The 13,842-nt window shown below is 48.5% G+C and overlaps 1 protein-coding gene across 4 annotated transcripts in view; it reads left to right on the top strand.

Annotated features, from left to right (window-relative positions):
- Positions 1-13,842, top strand: part of TNRC6B (trinucleotide repeat containing adaptor 6B) — a 295,987-nt gene that overhangs the window by 146,898 nt on the left and 135,247 nt on the right. Inside the window, exon 1 of one of the 4 annotated variants that reach the window (XM_062202816.1) lies at positions 5,196-5,237. The exons of the other annotated variants lie outside the window; for them this stretch is intronic. The gene's annotated coding sequence lies outside the window, so the exon portion shown is untranslated. Of the gene's footprint in view, positions 1-5,195; positions 5,238-13,842 lie in introns of those variants that run through there. 4 annotated transcript variants of the gene reach the window in all.

The following is a 13,842-nucleotide window of genomic DNA, read 5'->3' as shown; positions in this document are numbered from 1 at the left end:
GAGCTGGATCAGAAGTGGAGCAGCCGTTACTCAAACCAGTGCCCATAAGGGATGCCAGCACAGCAGGCGGCGGGTTTACCTGCTATGCTACAGTGCCAGTCCCAATTTATTTGTTGGTTTACTTATTTGACAGGTAGAAACTGTGCAATTTTTTTCTGTCTCTGGTTCACTCCTCAAATGCCTGCAATAGCTAAGCTGGGCCAGGCTGAAGCCCAGAGCCAGGAACTCCATGCTGATCTCCTACATGAATGGCAGGGTCCAAGCACTTGGGCCATTTTCTGCTGCCTTCCCAGGCACATTAGCAGGGATCTGCAACTGAGTGGGGGGTTGTGGCTTAGCGGGCAATGCCAGCATCCCACGTGTGCCGGTTTGTGTCCTGGCTGCTCCACTTCTGAGCAGTAGAGGAAAGGCAGTGGAGGATGGCCCAAGTGCTTGGGCCCTGCCACCCACCTAGGAGACACAGATGAAGCTCCCGGCATCTGGGTTCAGCCTGGCTTATCACTTGGAGAGTGAACCAGCAGATGGAAGGTTTCTCTCTATAACTCTGACTTCCAGATAAAATTAAAAAAAAAAAAAAATAGAAGAAGTAGAGAAGTTGGGACTCAAACTAGTGTCCTTCTGCACCACAACAGCTGCCCTCAGATTGGATTTTTGAAAGACAACAGTAGTTGTGTTGTGGAGAGTGGCTGGGGTATTGAATAGAAGACCAGCTGATATCGCAGTACTCTCAAGGGAGTCATGGCCTGAACTGACAGCAGAGTTGAAAGAAGCGGGTAAACTGGAGACATTAGGAAGCTATCACGGGACTAATCACTGAGAGTGAGAAGGAAGGGTTGGGGAAATGAGAGACTCACACCCGTGTCTCTGGCCTGATGTGCTGGGAGGAATGGTGCTGCAGTTCCCTGAGTGACGGTCTGTCTGGATGAGGGACACATGTGGAGCTGACTTCATGAGGCCAGTGTTGGGAGTTACTGAATCTTGGGATATCCTGATGAAGAGCTGGAGTAGTTAGTAGTTCCAAGTTCACCAAGAGTTTCATTTTTCCATTGATTTCTTTGGTGAGATGTCCAAAGATGGCATTCCTACAGTGTGCGGTACAAGGTCCCACTTAGTGCCAGTAAGGGGCTGCTGTCTTATAGAAAGATATGGCCATTGTGTGCCCACTACCATGGTGGCTATTAGAAATTGTAAGAGTTTGAGAGAGGAGAACTCTGATCTGTTGGAGCTTTGTGTTTGTTGAGCTGAGCCTTACAGATTGGTCAGAACTGTGATGAGAAGAGCAAGAGCAAACCTTTCAGGTGGAGGAGGGCTGGGCACATCCAAGGGTCAATCGGCAGTTGGATTGCAGAGGATCAGGGATACCTGCTGAGTGGTTGGATCTCTGTGGCTGTGGGGCGGGGAGTGTCTGTTGAAACTTGGATGGCGGAGTGGCCAGGTGGCATTTTGAGAATACTGATATGGCTGTGGGGCAGAGGAGGACTGGGAACGGGGGACTACAGGGAGAATTTAGGGCCTGGGGGGCCAGTTGGGAGGCTATGGCAAAAAGGACTGTTGGGAAAGGACCTACTTGAAGATGGTGGGCATAGGACCAGGCAAGGGACAGGGGCTCCAGGCGGGAATCTGCAGCTGAAGTGAAGACGGTGGATTGCGCGGGTCCGCCCTGAGCTGAAGAAGTTAGTGCGCTCTCCACATGCCACTGCTTAGCAGGAGCTGCAGCTTGAGAAGGAGGTCAGGGTGCAGATAAGGAACTGGAAGGTTTCCCCAGAGCAGCGACAATGAAGCCGAGGGAGTGGATGAGGTCACCACGGGAGTGTAAAGAATAGAAAAGAGAACCGAGAATGGGGCCTTGGGGACAGGAAGAGAAAGAGCACCTGGGCGAGGATGAAAAGAAAGGTGGTGATGGAGGAGGACAGTCGGCCACAGTCACTGAACACGTGCAAGGGAGTTGTCCGTCGCAGGTGTGGTCAGCAGTATTATGTGCTGCACAGGAAGAAGGGTATTTGGTTATGGCAGCGTTCCTGGGCCCTGTGTTGGGAGGTGTTCCAGTGGGAAAGGTTAAGGGCAATTATTAGATTACGCCAGTCCCGTCCAGAGAAATAGAGTGCAGGCCACGTATGTTATTTAACTTTTCCCGGAGTTGCATTACAAAAAAAAAAAAAAAAAAAGGTAAGGAGTGGTGTTGTGGCTCAGTGGGTTGGGCCACCCCTTGTGACTTGCACCTCTCATACTAGAGTGTGAGCTCAAGTCCCAGCTACTTGGACTTCTGATCTAGCTTCCTTACTGATGAACCTGGGAGGCATCAGATGATGGCTCAGTACTTGATCCCCTGCCACCCACGTGGGAGACCTGGATGGAGCTCCGGACACCTGGCTTCAGCCTGGGCTAGGACAGGACAATCTAGAACCTTTCCCACTGGAACGCCTGCCAACAATGGGCCCAGGTTGCAGGCATTTGGGGAGTGAACCAGCGATGGAAAATCTCTCTCTCTCTCTCTCTCTCTCTGTTACTCTGCCTTTCAAATAAATAAATCTTAAAAATAAAATGTATATTGGGGCCTGCACTGTGGCACAGTGGGTTAACTCCCTGGCCTGAAGCGCCAGCATCCCATATGGGTGCTGGTTCTAGTTCCAGCTGCCCCTCTTCCAATTCAGCTCTCTGCTATGGCCTGGGAAAGCAGTAGAAGATGGCCCAAGTCCTTGGGCCCCTGCACCCACATGGGAAACCTGGAGGAAGCTCCTGGATCCTGGCTTCAGATCAGCGCAGCTCTGGCTGTTGCAGCCATCTGGGGAGTGGACCAGCGGATGGAAGACCTCTCTCTCTGTCTCTACCTCTCCTGTAACTCTGTCTTTCAAATAAATAAAATAATTCTTTAAAAAAATAAAATAAAATGTATATTATTAGAATTAATTTCATTAAAAAAAAAAGACTTATTTGAAAGAGTGATAGAGAGAAAGATGTCTTCTATCTGCTGGGTCACCCCCAAACGCCCACAACAGCTGGGGATGGGCCAGACTAACACCAAGATCCAGGAACTCCATCTGGGTCTCCCATGTGGTGGCAGGACTACAAGTGCTTGGGTTAGCATCTGCTGCCTTCCAGGTACACAAGCAGGAAGCTGGGTTGGAAACAGAGTAATTGGGACTTGTACCAGTTGTATGTGGAATACAGGAGTCCTAAACGCAGTACCACAACGCCTGCCACACTAATAATGTATATTTTATTTAACCCAGTATATCAGGATGTTTCAAACATTTGTTGAAAATGTGCACTGCGTTTTCTCTTTTAGTTCCATTTTCCTTGAACTTTTGGAAGTACCCTTGTTCAACATGTAATTGAAATATTAAATGCATTATTTTACATTATTTTCATATTAAGTCTGAAATCTGGTATATATTTTATGCTTTTTTTTTTTATTAGGCAGAGTTAGAGAGAGAGACAGAGAGAAAGGTCCTCCTTCTATTGGTTCACTCCCCAAATGGCCGCTATGGCTGGTGCGCTGCGCCGATCCAAAGCCAGGAGGCAGGTGCTTCTTCCTGGTCTCCCATGCGGGTGCAGGGCCCAAGCATTTGGGCCATCCTCCACTGCCTTTCTGGGCCACAGTAGAGAGCTGGCCTGGAAGAGGAGCAACCGGGACTAGAACCCGGCGCCCATATGGGATGCCGGCGCCACAGGGGGAGGGAGGATTAGCCAAGTGAGCCACAGCACCGGTCCCCATATTTTATACTTATAACACACTTCATTGAAGCAAAATTTTCATTGGAAATACTTGGTCTATATTTACAGTTCATAAATCTTACCACTTTTTCATCAGACAGCAAATTAATATACTCAGGTTTGTCTAAGTGTAGAAAGTTTTCCCAGTAATGGAAATAAGTGTCAGTTTTTAGATTTAAATTATTTAAGGATAATTAAAAATTCATTTTGAGTGGCGCTGGCCTCATCACAAGTGCATGCCAGCCGATGTGACTGTCATGTTGGACTGGGCAAGGTCATGCCACATGAAATTGGCTGTCTCATTGCCACGTGTGCGCTGGAGCCACCCAGAGTCACGGCGCTTCACCGGAATAGTGTTTCTCAGCACCTGTGTTGGCATATCCTCATGGGGTTTTTAGTACCACAGGGGTCAGTCCCCTAGTTTTGCATGTGAGAAGATGAACCTTTTTAAAAGTTATGCAGATGCCAAAATTTAAAACAGGAAATTAAACTACCGCTTTGGCTCAGGCCAGCAGTCTGATGGTTGGTAGGAGTTCTTCAACTTGCTGGTTAGTGTTGTGTTTCTGAAAAGCTCTGCCCGGAAGCTTATATTTAAAACCAATTCAGTGGGATGGGTGGGAGCATTCCTGCCCCCTTTTTGTAAATTTCTTGTGAGCTCCAGGGAAGGCAGTGAAATGGTGGATCCAGGTGGTGGTGGGGTTATAACCAGGATTCTGTGTTCTCAGAAGCTCTGAGTCAGTGGTGCCATTGGAGGTGGAGCAGGGGAAGAGGGCATTGAGGAGGGTGGGAAGGGCACTGCTTGTCTCTCTCTTCTTTTGGGCCTTATGCAGTGATTGTCACACTGATTTTGTATTCTTTGCTCACCAGGGCCATTATGATTAGTATTTACTAAATAATGAGGGTTCTTTTTAGTTTATGCAAAGGATATTCAGTGCTGGCCTTGTGGTGCAGTGGGTTAAGCCTCTGTTTGGGAATCCAGTATCCCTAACAGAACACTGCTCTGTGTCACATGCAGCTTCCTGCTAATGTGCCTGGGAAGGCGATGGAGGATGGCAGAGGTACTTGTGTCCCCTCCACTCTCTTGGGAGCTCCAGACATAGTTCTTGGCTCCTGGCTTCAGCCTTGCCCAGTCTCAGCTGTTGTTGGCATTTGGGAACAGAACCAATGGTTGGAAGAGCCCTCGCGCACGCTCGCTCTCTCTCTCTGTCTGTCTGTCTCTCTCTCTCTCTCTCTCTCTCTCTCGCTGTCTCTTTCTGTCCTTCTCTTGTCACTCTGCCTTTCAAGTAAAAAAAAACAGGATGTTCAAAGACTTTCATTTAAAATCGGCTCTTTGATTTAGACTGTTTTGTAGCTATGTAGCTGTCTAATGACCAGTAAAGATGGAAATGGTCTTTAGTTCTTCTGGGAACCAAACCTTGTTCATACTGGAGAGTAAGGTTGGTTTTTGTTTACTGCACAGCTTCATTGCAGCTGATACAGAGACGCTTGATGATGTGCCCTGCAAGAGTTTGGGGTGTCAGCTAGTAAGTCCTGTTTTCTGTTTTATTTATTGGCCTTACCTTTTTTTTCCCACTAAAGTATATTTTGACTTTCTGTGTATGCCTTTGTAAAAGCCAGACTGTGTAGCAGTGCAGTAAATAATGCCCCTAACCACCCCGGTAGGTCCAGAATCTCAGTGAGTGGTGGAGCTCAGGGTCCCCAGGCTTGCAGTCAGTGGTGGTCTGCCAGTGTCGTCATTCCCTTCAGCCCTTAGCTTAAAGGAAGTAAGCACCTTTCTCTTTAAGCCAAGGATGCCTGTTTGTAAGCAGAAGTTAGATAATTGGGTAGCCAAGAATAGTGTCTTTCACTCTTTTTGATTGGATCCACTGTAGGAAATACAATCTGTATTAAAAAAAAAAAAAAAAGAAATACAATCTGTGTTGAGACCCTGTGCACAAAGGAGTATATACATTGAAGCAAAAGTGTTTACTTTCTGAGACTGTAATGTGCTTAAAGAGTCTCCGTTTACGTCTGTTTTGTAAAATATAAAAACAAAACCCAAAAATGCTGATCTCAGATGACACTAAGTTGATGGAGTGATCCACTCACTGTTGTCTCACTGTGGTTTGAAAATGGTTTGGAGTGAACCCCTCCTGATCCCCAAGAGAACCGGATTAGTCCGCTTGGTTGTTAGACCAGCTAAATTCGTAAGCAACAAAGAATGGCTGAGTTGTTACTTCAACATGTGGAAAATGTATTTTGAAATTAAATAAATAAGTATTTGAGAGAGAGTGAGGTGAGTAGACAGAGAAAGAGCTCCCATCTGCTGGTCACTGCCTAAATGCCGCAAGGGCAGGAGCTGGCAGCTCAGCCACGTGAGCCGTCTCTGCTGCCTCCCGCGGTCTGCAGCAGCAGGACACCGGAGGCAGCAGCTGGAGGCAGCGAACCAGGCGCTCCTGTGTGGGATGTAGCGTCGTGACTGCCAGCCCAGACGCCTGCACCTGGGAAGATGCAGGTTTTCCGTGACTAGAATATTGTCTTCCCTGTCCAGGCTGTGTCTCATTCTGATGAGAAGGTGTTAGCCATGCATACTGAGAAATGGAGATCAGGCAAACTGTCTGTCTCTCTGGATGTGTGTGTGTGTACGTATATTTCCAAATGAAGGTTTATGTGTATCAAGTATCTATGTGTGTGCATATATATAGAAATGAGTATATAGATATATTTTTTCTCTCCAGATTGTAGAGAAACTTAAGCAGAAGACACCTCTTTAGCTACCAGATTATGTATTCTCTCTTGGAAAAGCTTCATGGGAAATACTGCCGTGCTCTTTTTCTTAGGGGGAGGGCAGTCTCCCCTTCCCCAGTATCACGTCTCACAGGCAATGCAGCCACGTACCACATAACAGCAGTGTTTCAGTCATGAGAACGCAGTCTGTGACCGTGGTCCCGTAAGAGTGTGTCGCCTAGTGACATAGCTGGCCTAGTGTGCGTGAATGCTCTGGGATAGCCACCTAACAGCGAAATCACCTAATAATGCATTTCTCAGGACGTGTTCTCACCGTTAAGTGATGCGTGACTGTGATGTGTTCTGTTTTCAGACACACTTAAGTACATCTGATTAGCTCTGCATTTCCCACTGTGTTGGGGGTACTGATAGATTTGCTACCAAAAAAAAAAAGGTTCCTTTCCTTTTTCAGGAGTGAGGCTGGAACCCAAACCAGGCAGCCCCAGTTATGGGATGCAGGTGTGCCAAGCGCTATCTCAAGCCGAAGGATCTCTGCTTCTTAGAGTTAAGATGGCAGTGTGCACTGAGAGTCTTAGTGATGTTTACAAAATATTTTCTTAAAGTACCAGACTTTTGTTTTTGAGTGTAAAGTTGGGGAAATTCGTGATTATCTTTCCAGTTGAATTATTCCTTTCTAAAGCTGTATCTTAGTCCAGCAAGCTCGGCTTGGGTGTTTTCCCAGCACTCCTCAAACACTGCAGTGTGGGCTTCAGGGAACTGTAACGCCCAGCGGCGGTGTTGGGATCCCCAGCGTGAGTTTCCAATTCCAAATTTACCAACTAAAGACATTTTAAAAACTCACCATTTACTACCATCATTTCAAAATAAAAAAGAAACATTTTAACAATGACAAAAAGTAGAATGGACGGTCTCAGAATAGGAGACATCTCATTACAGGGAATGTATGTAGCATCATGAAAACCATTGCAGCCAGCTCAATAGGCTAATCCTTCGCCTGCGGCACTGGCACACCGGGTTCTAGTCCTGGTTGGGGCACCAGTTCTGTCCCAGTTGCCCCTCTTCCAGTCCAGCTCTCTGCTGTGGCCAGGGAGTGCAGTGGAGGATGGCCCAAGTGCTTGGGCCCTGCACCCGTATGGGAGACCAGGAGAAGCACCTGGCTCCTGGCTTCGGATCAGCGCGATGCGCTGGCCATAGTGGCCATTGGGGGGTGAACCAACGAAAAAAAGGAAGACCTTTCTCTCTTTCTCTCTCTCTCACTGTCCACTCTGCCTGTCAAAAAAAAATTACTTTGTATCCCTTTTTCCTTTTTTTTCTCCCTGTAGAGCAGCACCAGTTCTCAAGTGCAGCATGGGAACTACATCCTAATTACAGGCCGTCTCTTGGCATGTGTTACAATGACTGTGTGCTCGCTGGGTTTATTAGCCTCACTCACAGGAGCAAACCTTACTTCAAGTTCTGGGAATACCTGCCTCCCATAGTGTTTACTGACTGCAAGGATGATGGTTTCATTGACTCACACATTTTAAAGAAATTACTTTGTTCTCTCTGAATATGTTGTGGGCAGGTAACCATTCTGCACCATTGTAAAAAAAAAAAAAAGTCCATTAGCTGCTAAACAATTGTAGAATCTAGAGGAGAGTCAAAACTCAGGGCAGAGTTTATCTGATTCATGGTGATTATGAAAGTAGGTCCCTCTGAGTGATATCCCTTAGCTAATTTACACCAGCCTGTTGGTCTTTATGAGTTCTACCATGTTATATACATTAATGCTTATGTTCATCACCCGCTGTCACATTTCAGATGACAAAGATCTGAAATCTGGCAACCTGCGCCCTGTGTCTCCTTTGACCCTTTCCCCCAGGGAAAGAAGTGCTCCTTAGCTTCACCTGACTCCTGTAATCAAGGAGGCTACAGCCCACCACTCACCAGCCTGCCCCGCTGTGATAAAGCTGTCAGCTGGTTGTGGGAGGCACCCCAGCAAGGGCTTTGACTCTTTGGCATCAGAGTCGTGGGGCGGAGAGAGGAGAGAGGGCAGGGTTAGCCACGTAGTCTGTCTGGAAGCGGTAACGCGCTGGGTCGACTGAATGTGAGCTTGTCGAATTTAGTTCTTGGAAGGATGTGTTTATTATTACATAAGTATTGAACATAAATGATGTGTTGGGCCCTGAAGTGCCGAGCATACGAAGGTGAAACACCCAAGTTTGTCTTTGGAACTCACTAATGTAAAGGGATAGAGTGAAGCTGCCTGTCATAAAGCCCAGGCCGAGGGAGGCCCCCAGAGAGGAAGCCTTTGAACTGCACCTTAAAGAGCTGTTGGTGAAGAGGGCGGGCGGTGAGTCAGCGGGGGCGGTGGGGCCCTCAGGTCAGCCAGTGGGGCAAGGCCTGCCCTCCGCGCTTTCTCATGAAGTGAGGTGCACAGTCAATGCCTGCCGTGCCGTGGTTGCGAGGGTTGAATGAGAATTTGCTCAGAGTGGCTAGCGCTTTGCTTGGGTCAGCTTTAGCTACTGTTTTCGTTATCATTGTTGGTATTGCAGGCTGTGGCAGGCACATAGGAAAGAGGCAGCGAGTGGGGGCCTGCGGGTGAGGTTTAGTGGCAGGGGCGATGTTGGCTGTCTGGAGGACACTGGAAGGGTGTTTCAGAGTTGTGTGTATTTTGATGGGCTTTGGATTTGTCTTACAGAAAACAGTTTAAAGAGGCAGCGTGCCTAATTTGATCTCCACATTGAGGTCTGAAGGAAGAGGAGATACTGGGGACTGGCAGCCAGAGCACAAGAAGCGACTAAAGGGCCGGCGCCGCGGCTCACTAGGCTAATCCTCCGCCTTGCAGCGCCGGCACACCGGGTTCTAGTCCCGGTCGGGGCACCGATCCTGTCTCGGTTGCCCCTCTTCCAGGCCAGCTCTCTGCTGTGGCCAGGGAGTGCAGTGGAGGATGGCCCAAGTTCTTGGGCCCTGTACCCCATGGGAGACCAGGAGAAGCACCTGGCTCCTGGCTTCGGATCAGCGCGGTGTGCCGGCCGCAGCGCGCTACCGCGGCGGCCATTGGAGGGTGAACCAACGGCAAAAGGAAGACCTTTCTCTCTGTCTCTCTCTCACTGTCCACTCTGTCTGTCAAAAAAAAATTAAAAAAAAAAAAAAAAAGAAGCGACTAAAGAACATAAATTAAGGCCATGACAGTGAAAGTGGAGAGGCCAGGTTTAGAGGCACTTCTGGAGTGGACGCCATGGGATCTGACGAGAACGGGGCCGGGGTTGTGACCCCAGGCAAGGTGAAGGAAGCATGAGCTAAAGTACGGTGGTTTCCGTGGGTGGAGCAGGGGCTTGGGGTGTATGGTAGACTGCACAGGGGAGGTGAAAGGCTGTGCGTTTTTGCTTTGGGCATGTTTTAGATTTGCTCCACGTTGAATATAACTTGACAGGCAGAAACGAGGGTCTGAAGCTCAAGAGAGAAGTGGGGAGCTGTCGGTTTACACTCAGAGACTGTTGGGTCGGCCAGGAGTGGCAGTGCTTTCTTGGCGTTTGATCATGGGAACAGAATGAGAACAGAAAAAGGGTTAGTGCGAGAGAAACCTCAGCATGAAGGGGTGCTGGAGGTGAAGGTTCGCAACAGAGCTGTACTCAGGGTTGGCCTATGTAAGATTTGGCCTCCAGTGCTGTGGCGTACCGGATAAAGCCACTGCCCATAGTGCTGGCATCTCATATGGGCATTGGTTTGAGTCCTGGCTCCTCCACTTCTGATCCAGCTCTCTACTGTGGCCTGGGAGAGCAGTAGAAGATGGCCCAAGTCCTTGGGCCCCTGCACCCACATGGGAAGCTGGGAAGAAACTTCTGGCTCCTGGCTTCAGATCGGCGCAGTTCTGGCTATTGTGGCAAATTGGGGAGTGAACCAGTGGATGGAAGACCTCTCTATCTGCCTCTCCTCCTTTCTTTGTGTAACTCTGATTTTCAAATAAATAAAGAGATCTTAAAAAAAAATTTTGGCCTCCAGGAGCCATGGATCTCAGACCTGCACATCGTTCATTCCTGCTTGCCGCTGTGTCTCCTGGAGAGGACTCCCCGTGGGCTTTGGGGGCTCCTCCTGTCACTCCAGTGAGCAGCTCCAGGACGGGAACTCGCCGTCTCAACTCTTACCCCAGCCTCTGACTCGGGGGTGCTCCATGAGCATTTGCTGAGTAAATAAGCGAATCGAGGTTCCCCTGAAGTAAGTCTGCAAACGTTTATGAGCACCTTCCGCGTGCCAGGAGCTAGGCTAGTGTCTCAGGATAAAGCGGTGAGCAACAGTCCATGCAAATCCCCGCCATTGTTGGGCTTACTTTCTAAAGCACGACGGGGGAGGCTGAGAGGTCAGGCCTGCACCCAAAGGCGTTATCTAAAGTATGTCGGCTGGGGCATGGGAGAGGGGGTCAGGAAGGAGACCTGAGGCGTGGGAGAGCTGTGGCCTTGCATACTGGAGGACGTTTTCCTGGGAAGCATTCGCTGTGGGGGTGAAGCCTGGGTGGAAGAGGGAGCATGAAGCAACAGAAAGCATTTGAAACGGCACCCTCTCCCCTCCCCAAAGAAAAAGGAAAACAGTGACAAAGAGGACCGAGCTTGCTTTGTCCTCGCAGTGATCAGCGGCTGTGCAGCGTTCAGCCACTGAAGGAGGACGCAGCGAGGTGGGGTTTGTCTGAGGCTCAGTGCTGATTGGCTGGGCCAGGTCGTGTGGGTAACTAACCTGCGATGGACGAGGCCCTCAGAGTGTACTGGTGAGTGCCAGTGTTCGCAAGAGGCCAGGCGGGGGCAGGGAATAAACTGGAATCAGGGCAGACTACAGGCTGGGTAGGAAGGGGTGGGAACTTATTTATTAGAAGGGAAAGATAATATTGTTTCCTTTGTGCTTCCTGTGTTGAATCCCAAGCAGGGAGTTCTGTGTGCTGTTCATGAGCTCATTTAATCTTGGTGAAGCTCCTGGGAGGTTGCTCCTGAGAGGTTAACTGAGCTGTCCAGGTAGGAAGTGACCCAGACAGTCTTGGCACTGGGTTTGTGTGCTGGAACTCTCTGCAGCTCTGCCTGGGGAAGAAACCAGACAGAAAGCTTCTTCCAGGCCAAGTAGCTGTGCAATAGCTTCCTGATGTTGCTGGGCCAGCTTTCCTGCTAGAGGAAACATTTGGGGTGTTATGGAAGGGGGTTCTGGGCTGTGCCCCTCCCTTTTAAAATAAGCATATGTTTTAGGGGAACAGTGAGTGTACAGCTGGCTCTCTGGATCTAAGGGTTCTGCATCCTGGATTCAACCAACTGAGATTGGAAATATGAAAAAAAAATTGCACTAAATATACAGTCTTTTTCCCCCTTATTGCTATTTCCTAAACAATACAGCATAACTGTTTACGTGTCACTTGTGTTGTGTTGGGCCCTGTCAGTAATCTAGAAATGATTTACAGTGCATGGGAGGATTTGTGCAGATCCAGTACAGACATTCTGCCATTGCATCGGAGGGACTTGAGCATCTGTGGGTTTTGGTATCCACGGGGGCTGCTAGGCGGGAGGGAGGTCCTGGCGTGACCCTGGGATGGCTGTACTTTATATAGAATGCCTAATTTTCTCCACCTGCTTTGCTCATGAGTGAACAGCTTTAAACAAGGGCTGCCTAACAATTCACAATTAGGAATTACTTTAAATGCACATCAGTGTAAGAATTATGTGAACCCCAACACCTTCTCTCCTCACCTGTTCTCTCCCTACCAAGTAGAGAAAAAAAGCTAGAGGTGCTGCCCTTCCACCAGTTTGAGGGATGGAGAGATTGAACAGAAGCTTGGCTGACGGGTGTGTTGAAAAGGAGGGAATTTGGGATGCCTGTTGAAGGAATGTTGTTCGTGTCTGCAGGATGTGTGGCAGGGAGAGGGTAGATACAGTTCCTAGTTTGATAAACACAGGAATGTGTCTCCTTCCCTGGCAGAGTTCACTTGTGTTTTAGATTGCAGAGACTGGGTATGCTTTAGATTACATAAACTAGTTGTGTCTTGGATTACAGACACTGGTTGTTTTAGATGGTGTAGATGAGTTGTTTTAGATTGCATAAACTAGTCATGTCTTAATTGTATAGATCAGTTGGACTTGCAAGGATTGGAGTCCCTGGACCTCTGCCCTTCACCTGTGTCTGAGGCCCGAGATGCGTCTGTTGGGGCCCAGGCCCTTGGTAATCCCAGGGGAGGCCTCCTGTCAGCTTTCCTTGTAAGCTGATAGGAAGCACAGGCATCGTGCAAATGACATGTGTTGTTGGCTGTGTGGTTCTGGATGAGAGGAGAACAGCACCCAGAGACCACATCTCAGCGTTTGCTTCCTGCTTTTACAGTCTGCCTTTGCTCTTGCAGCAGGGTGGGAGGAATGCCGTTCCATCTTCCATCTCTTCAACAGCAACAGAGTTTCATAGTTTTAAAGGAAACAGCACACTAGAACCACACCAAGTCTCACATGCCAAGAAAGCATAGGTTTTTTAAACGTTGGAAAAAGAGCAGATAGGGCACCTGGCATTACTTGCTGGCAACTTTGAGAATCCCTCCTGATCCTAGTGTTCTCAGTCGATGCCACAATGTGGTTGGACATGCCTCACCTGCTGGCACCTTTCTATTTCCATTTGGTTAATTACGTAGGACTAGCTTTTTTTCTTCATCCATTTCTTGTTAAAGTTGATGTAGTTTTCTTTATTTGTAAGGCAGAGAGAAAAAAAGGTGTATCTTCCATCTTCTGCTGGTTCACTCCCCCAAATGCCCGCAACAACTGGGGCTGAGCTTGGCCAAAACCAGGAGCCAGAAGTTAGAAACTCCATCAGGGACCCAAGTACCTGAACGGTCATCTGCCTTGTGTGTTGAGTTAGCAGAGAGCTGGATCGGAAGTGGAGGTGGGCCTCTGTCCCAGGCACTCTGATGGCATGTCGGCATCCCAGCTGGCAGCTTAACTTCCTTGCACCACAACACCTACCCGTCGTCTTTTTTTTTTTTTTTTTTTTCTTTCCTCTGACTACTAGGATGGCCCACAGCGTGTCACATTATTAACATCTTTTTTAAAAGTATTGATTTATTTGAAAGGCAGAGCATTGGAGGAAGAAGGAGAGATAGCTAGTTCACTTTTCAAAGGCCTGTAACAGCTGGGACTGGGTCAGGCCAAGCCAGGAGTCCAGAACTCCATCTGAGTCTCCCATACAAGTGGCAGGGACCCAAGTACTTGGGCCATCATCTGCTTCTTTCCCAGGCATGTTAGTAGGAAACTGGACTGGAAGTGGAGTAGCCAGACATGAACCAGCCCTCCAGTATAGGATATGGGTGTCCCAAGTAGTGTTTTGTTTTGTTTTTTTTTTTTAATTTTTGACATGCAGAGTGGACAGTGAGAGAGAGAGAGAGAGAGAGAATGGTCTTCCTTTGCCGTTGGT

This window comes from Lepus europaeus, chromosome 10 (assembly GCF_033115175.1).
Source record: "Lepus europaeus isolate LE1 chromosome 10, mLepTim1.pri, whole genome shotgun sequence".
NCBI classification, from domain to species: Eukaryota; Metazoa; Chordata; class Mammalia; order Lagomorpha; family Leporidae; genus Lepus; species Lepus europaeus.
This window is presented reverse-complemented; position numbering and strand designations above follow the sequence as displayed.